We start from the raw sequence: 7,881 nt of genomic DNA on the forward strand, positions 1-7,881 counted from the left end.
GTACATTCCACCAAAGAGACATTGTTGCCGAATGTTACTGCAGCAACCAGCCAGCACAAGGGTTCCAGAGTTGGGGGGCCACTTGCCGAGAGACATTGAATTGGCCGTGCTGCACGGGGTAAAAAGGGGCAGCCACACACAGCCGCCAGACTGCTATGCCACCTGCTATGGAGAAAAAGAACTGTTCCGGGTGCTGGGGAGTCACTCACAAAGACACTGACCACACTGCTCAAGGTCATGGGCCAGGGGTGCGATGCCCGCACCCCTCTGCCCAAGTTATAGGCCCAAAGCCATTTAAAATCAAATATTGGACCTGCCGCAGTTGTGTGTGGAATTACACACTAGCATAACAAATTGTAAATGAGGCGAGATTGCGTATGTATGGGCAACATTAGTACAGATACAATACTCACACCTTGTGTCATCCAACCCTCCAGCAAAGGAAAATGCCATATATAGAATATATATATTAAGTTAATTATTTTAATGAGGAAATCATATAGTAAAATAGTGGATTATGCAGAAAGCGGAAGTTTCTAAACAATACACCCCATTGGAGAGCTTATGGAATAGTGAGAAGACAACTAAATAAGTGGTGAAAAAGGCTAGTAATGTGTAATTAAAGTACCACAATCAAAAAAAATATATATATATTTTCAAAAGTAATTGATGTAATTGTGCAAAAATATAGTGTAGAGTAATTGTTTGAACATAGAATCATCCCCCTATCCCTCGCCCCCCTTTATTAGGCCTATACAGTATCTGGGAGATATACACGTACTTCATGAAAATACATTTATGGAACTGAGTGGGGGTACGTTCAGCTAAATAAATATTAATTAAGTGATATTAAAAAATTACACGAGTTGTGTCAAGGTAGTGTTTCGCCAATCTCTTAATAAGTGTTAAAGATTATAGTTAAGTGTACAACATAAGCAAACAGAAAAGTGAGATAACATAGAATAACAAATGTAAGCGTCATCAGATGACTTCAACATAACTCCAAAGTGTCCAATACTTAAGGGATAGAATAAACTGGAGAATCAGATAAGAGTAAATATTAAGGAAAAAAAACAAATACTACATTGGTCTACATTTACTTTGAGTAATGATTTCAAATAATAGTCATTAACTGGAAACAATTGGAAAGGGCTATAGGCTCATAAGGTCATACACTTATAGTGTAGTTGTCTCGTTTAAGTGATTTCAGTGACAATTTGACATAATTAATAAGTAACCACACCCAAGTGAAGTCATATAAATATTAAATGGAGGAGTACAATTTTTGCATAACACCAGAATAAGTGAATAAATTAGAAAGAATTAAAATATATGGAGAGAGTAAAACCCTGTCGGGTTCGTTCCGTCAACTGTGCCAACCATTTGTTTTGATTACATAAGTTTAATAGTAGTTGCGGTCCAGGGCCACAAGTATTGTAATAACGTAGTACACTGTGTAGCACGTAGTAAAAACCACTTCGACCAGTTTTGAGCGGTGTCACGCTCCAATGATTGACCAGGGGTTTAGGCTTGTCTGTTCAAAGTATGGTCCATTGACAGCTGTAACTGATTGGGGCGGCATGGAGTCACAGGGCATGGGAACGAGGAACACTATGGTTAGGGGGGCAGTCAGCCAGCCAGGGAGGTTGCTTCATATATAGATATTGGAGCAGAGAAAAAACAAAATGCAAGAAAACAAAATGGAAAAATATAGGCGTTCACTATTTTGGAGGGCCGGGACATAAGGCTGAACCTAAATTCTTATATAAAAAACAGTAAATGGCCATGTATGGACAATTTGGACAATGAGTGCGCCCCTCATTTCACATGGGTGTGATTTTTTAAATTTTTTTAACCTTCTGAAATAGATAAAGTGAATTAGAAAGGACTAGCCCTGTAAAATTTAAATGTGTTGTGTTTTTGTTTAGGAGTCAGTTAGCAATTAGCACAGAGTACTTGTTGATATAAAGATTAATAATTTCCCAAGTAAGCAACAAGAGGAGAGGGAAGGGGATTGGGCTCCCCAAACCGTCTCCTCAACAGGGGACAGTGGGACCGCGAGGTTCCGAAGGCACGTTAAATCTGCTGCTATAGTGCAGGGGAGAGAACTGAAGGCCTCCGTGTCTAAAAAAGGGTGAGTACACCCTACTGTGGTATCCCCTAGTCGGCGCCTTTGCCGCATTGTATACATCGGACAAACGTGTGAGGGGACAGGGATTGTAGCACAAGAGGTGAATGCAACATGTCCTTAGACAAGAGGTCAAATGACAAGAGGTCAAAGAGAAAAAGCCTTTGTCACATGTATATGATGTTGGGGGTAAACGCGTGGTACGTGGATGACAGTCCACACCTAGCAGAGATGCCGTTAGGAAGTGACGGACTCTGTGAACAGGCAAGGCTGGTGAAAACGGTCAAAGTTCGGATATCCCATAGCTAATTGGGGTCCGGATCAGACCGTCGGGTTCCTCCTGGGTGACCAACCATCATTACGGGGTCAGGAGCTCGCTATCGACTGCGTCACCGGTCGGTGGAGTCGCAATGACAGTAAGTCCATTCAGATGGAACTGTTGGCCGTCGCGTTCCGCTCAATGTACAGTCAGGCCACTGTGAGCCAAAAGCGAATGAGTTAGTAGGCGAGCAGTGCTCTTTGTGATCGGTGGGCTCTGAAAAGGAGCCGCCGGGAAGCAAAGACTTGAAGTCTTCCCTCCAGGGTAGCCTGGGTGGTGGACTTCAAGAGGAAAGGGGTCTAGCCCAGGACTGCGCCCTCAAAAGAGAGCTGGAGGGAGGTCCGAAGGACTTAAGTGGCACAAAATAACAATCTCAAATTAATGTCCCACAAGTGTCAACGGACACATTAAGCAGATGGCCCGTGGGTCGCTAATTGGTCCACCCTGGTTTACAGTCTCTGGCTTGTATTAGAGACCTCTTCTCTAAGTTAATCAGTATAGTTTAAAATGAGGTCAGTCACCACATGCGAAGAGGACAATTATAAAGGAATAAACGAAAATATTGAATAAATAAGTAGGTGCTTACGCACAATCTGTGAGGTTATGCTTCTGGGAAAGTTGACTTATAAGCAGACAGGAGGCAATTGGCCGGCTTCAAAAGGAATGGTATGCTTGTATTTTGTTAAGAGAAATGTGCTATAGTTCAATTGAGATTAAAATTATGAGTGAATAAAATTTCCCCATTGACATGAATGAAAAAATGCCAAATTTCAAAAGTAAGTGCCCGTTCTAGTTGTATGGTGGTACGGTGGAGTGAGTCAAACATGGTTTGGTATGTACAGGCGCCCTGACCGGGAGATTAGTGAGTGGTCCGGTGATACTGTTCTGGGAGCAGTGGGGAATCGCGTTTGTTTTCAACATGAATTGGTAGGCCTCAGGTGGGGTTGTCGTGTAGTGAGATCAATTGAGTCGTAAGTAGCCTAATTAGGAGTCAATGAGGTAGTTTCCTAGAGATATCAAGAGATATGTGTTATTATAGTTAAACTCTGGCGGATCAATGTTATTTTTTTATATCTTTTATTGGGAATCACAGAGTGTGATTATGTGGTCAAGTTACTATGTACTGACATTGGGATAGCAGAGTTTAAGTGAAAAAAACATGTAGGTTATTGCATATCAAAAATGCTCTTGTAGCAATGGAGCTGGACCATTTTGGGGGGAAATTCTGTACTGTAATGTTGTGTCTGGTGTCTTGAATGTGTCAGGTTGTCAATGAAATAGGGAGTCTTGGCTGGCGGCGTCCAGTGGTCAGTACCGATCTAATGCTTTGACAAGGGTTTTCACTACAGTACAGTCGGAAGTTTGCTTTAGAGAGCTAATTTCTCCATGGTTTAATTAGATTAGTTGTGGGCTACTTATAATATACGACACCTGTGAACTTTGGGCACAAAGCCGTAGAGGTTACGGGGGAGGCTGAGGCAGGAGAGCAGCACCATAGACTTTCATACTATTAACAACTGGGAGTGTTTGTGTGTGGTATGAATGCACGTCGAACCATTAACGACCAAGGATGCACAACTGGGGCGTAACAGGGAATGCCATGGTAACACGGCAGCAGGTAGAGCGGCTATTTTCGGGGAAGAAAATGTTCCCTCGGGGATCCAAAATACAGAGAATTAATTAATGAGAATAATTGCCTGAATACAAATACAAACAGTTGTTGACTACAACAAATACATTTAAGGGTCTGCAGCAGACCAAGCGGGAAAATTAGGGGGAAGCCGATTGGTATGGGGTGGGTCATTATAAAAACAAGGGGAAACTAAAATAAAAGCACAAAACACGGGGTCAATATAAATAAGTGACAGTTACAAAAGGACCACCAATAAAAGGGTATATCAGTGAAAGACCAACTATAAAAATTAATATATAATATGTCACACAATAAAAGAATGAACAAAATCAAGGGCCATTCTGGCCTACACTGGGCACTAGGAGGGACAGAGAGCATGCAGGAAGCTCAATTGGTTTTAAAGGTTTGGGTTGAGTCAAATAACCAATTCCCCCCAACAGATGAATTACTTGCCAAAATGTATAATCAAAAGTAACTAACAAATTTGCCCACAGGAAGTGTCCACGGACTAGGAGGGAGGTCTGAAAGACTTAAATGTCAATAATATGTTTTAATGTGTCATACAAAATGTCACATGAAGGAGGGAGAGAGCATAACCCTAATAAATTCCCTAATAATTCTCTACAGGAGCAGGGACTTGTGGATGTCAATGTCTGAGTGTGTGTGAAGTGTAAAACATAACAGTCCCACAGGGCAACAGCACGGACGACACTCACATACAAGGTCAGTATGCAACACCAGACCCAGACTGTCCAAATGTTACTTAAGGGGACTACAGACCAAATTAAGACCCCCCCATGGACCACAAAGTGTCAAGTTCATATCCAGGAGGGACACCTGGTTGGGTTCAACAAGTCATTGGGTAGGATGACCAATCTGTTCCAAGGGGGCATCCTTGGAAGAAGGCCAAGTATAAGGTCAATTGGCCTGGCACAGGAAGGTTCTGTTTTATTGATACTAAATACATTCATATGTGATTCTGTGTGATGTCAATCAAACCGAAGTCGATTTAAATATGTGATTCTGTGTGTATGTCAATGAAACCGAAGTCGACTTAAATAACTAACTTACTAACATATGCAAAAAACCCAATCACCGTAACTGTCTTGAATGATTATACTGCAGGCAAAAAGAATGTTGTGTGCTTCTGTTATCTCTGTTGTCCTTGTTGTGTGTCCCTCAACAAAAGGGTAAGTATGAAAACAAACCCAGTCACACCAGTGTTGTGCACCGAGTGTTGAAATTCAAATATTCAAATATTAGACACACCAGGAGTTATAGAATATTATGTTTAGGGAAAAAAGAGATATACGGTCGAGGAAGGGGGAGGGGAACTTTTCTTTGAGTTTGTTTCCACACAGATGAATGGGAATCAGAGAGTATGCCATGCAGAGTTCATATACGCAAACACCAGGGGTGATTCCACAACAACTTCCACCTGGAAAGGCTTGCGGACCTGCGGGACGCTGCGGGACGCTGCGGGACGAGAAGCGTTCCAGCATCGGAGCTTGCTATAGCTCTTCAACCTCGGAGCAGAGACGGACATCTCTCTGTTTCGAATGCGTGACGCGAGCCTAGTTTCTGGCAGGAAGGATAGAACATGCATCTCTCTGTTTCGAATGCGTGACGCGAGCCCAGTTTCGGGCTGGAAGGTTAGAACAAACCCCCCCCATGTCTTTCCCCTCACAGGCGGGAACACTATGGCCTATACGTTGCGTTGTGACTCGCGATGATCATAACAATTGCACCCAACAGGAGGGACGGGCAAATAAAAAAAAAAACAATTGCCCATCCCACTTTTGCGCGTGAACACTGCCCCCCAAGGGCAACCAGGAGAACAATTTTTGATAACATGTTTTCTTTTCAGATTTCCCATTGGGGAATGCAAAAATGCCCATATTTGTTCACAAATGTCATTCATTGTGCAGGAAATGGACCAAAGCTAAATGGCAGGGACAAAAGCATGTCCCTAGTGAAGGTTTCGCCAAAAAAGAAGGGGTTTTACTGTTCTACAGGTTTCCCACTCACATAACAATGGTTTCCCTACTCACAGGTGTCCACTTGCACGAGGCTTCAACAATGATGACTGGCAATACTACAAGAAGTTTGACATGTACAATGTGATTCATGACTGAGTTGATTTTCATAAGTGACGCAATGTACTTCTATTCGTATGATTGAACTGATTATTAAGTGTCAACTTTTTTATTTTTCATCTTTTGGAATTCAATGTCTGCCCACCACTAACCCTTAAATACAGTCTACAGTCCCTAGATTGGTGTGCCTCTCGAACGTACGTATGATAACATTAGGTTAATTGGCTACTTCAAATTCCGTGTGGTAATTGATTATGCGGCGCGCCCTTCGAATGATATAACCTTAGTGGGGTAGGCAATTATCCCTGACCTGATTGGTGTGGTCAATGACAGGTCTTGACCAAGGGAGGCTGTTGGGATATTTCGCACCTCTTAAATAAGCACCATTACTTTAAGAGTGTGCAGGGGCTGTGCTCATGCAGCAAGGTCACGGAGTGACAAGAAAGATTTTTAGTATATAGTGTGGGGAAAAAGAGTGCCACGTCAGAATTCTCCAGGGACGACACGCGTCGGCACTGTGCTTCGAGGGGCCCTTCGATCTGCGGACTGATATGATCGAATCTGATTCGTGATGTATACAGGTCGTATCTGCTTTCATATGTGTATTTGCTGTTCATATGTATATCACATGACCATTCAATTTGAGATAATTATGGGCAATCAATAAATGCCAGATCGTGTGAATCCATGATTTCGAGTGTACAGCCTGTTTATTGGACTATTAGATAACCCTCTCACAGGATGGCGCAACAATACGTACAGTACACACACACACACACACACACACACACACACACACACACACACTCTTGGGGCGTTTAAAGATGCAAGACGTTATGAATGTTAAATGACTCAAAGCTGTGGATATGCCTCGATAAAAAAATACCATGCATCCAGAGTATCTACAGATCTGTGATCTCATCATGATTTATATGAGAAAATGTGTAAAACAAATACAAAACAAATGACATATAGCCTATTAGTAAAGTACATCAATATATGAACCGCATATTATTTGTTGGAGGGGAGATGATAGTGGAGACAACTCCTTCATATAAGTCTACTGTATTTCTACATTTGTCCCTGGGTGTAGTCCCATTTCATTAATCCGCTGCAGCAATGTCTGTGTTAATGTTTCGACTCGAATTGTATAGGCAAATTGAGAGCTTATCAAATGAAGAGCTTAATTCACACTTTAACGTAAAAAATTTGGCTAAAAGACAAGGGGCCCTATCTTGCGCCATCCCTCAACTTATTTGCCTTTTTTTTTCTTTTTTTTTCCTATGTTGAAAAGAAAAAAAAACGTTTTAAAACATTCCAACTAGCCGATCTACATTGACACGTTTTAAGTTTAGGGTAAGGAATCACAAGATATTATAGTCCAAGAGGTCTGAGTGTCTTACCTGCTTCAATGTAGAAATCCTAATACAGGTCTGGAGAGAGACAGAGTAGGCTATTGTATAAATCCTGCAGATTCTAGTCCTCGAGTCTGCTGATAAACACTACCATTGAATGAAGATAAGATCGACTGACACAGGGCTCTTGGTGTCCACTTCTTTTATGTTAAAGTCCAAGAGACATGATATAAGGCACGCTCCCAAAGCGCGTGCATGAGCGCACCCCCGCAGGCAAGTAGAGATACTGAGAGACCGAGAGGCTGTTTGCTCCCTGTACGAGTTTTATCTTGTCACTTTTCAAAGTGGCA

At 42.1% G+C, this 7,881-nt stretch overlaps 1 protein-coding gene across 1 annotated transcript in view; it reads right to left on the reverse strand.

The window, feature by feature from the left end:
• LOC308334779 (high-affinity choline transporter 1-like) overlaps positions 1-7,681 on the reverse strand; it is a 29,104-nt gene extending 21,423 nt beyond the window's left edge. Inside the window, exon 1 of the mRNA XM_080791599.1 lies at positions 7,580-7,681. The gene's annotated coding sequence lies outside the window, so the exon portion shown is untranslated. The remainder of the gene's footprint in view (positions 1-7,579) is intronic.
• Between the last annotated feature and the right edge of the window lie 200 nt (positions 7,682-7,881).

Source organism: Protomyctophum bolini, assembly GCF_963924005.1.
Source record: "Protomyctophum bolini genome assembly, chromosome: 19".
Lineage (NCBI taxonomy): Eukaryota > Metazoa > Chordata > Actinopteri > Myctophiformes > Myctophidae > Protomyctophum > Protomyctophum bolini.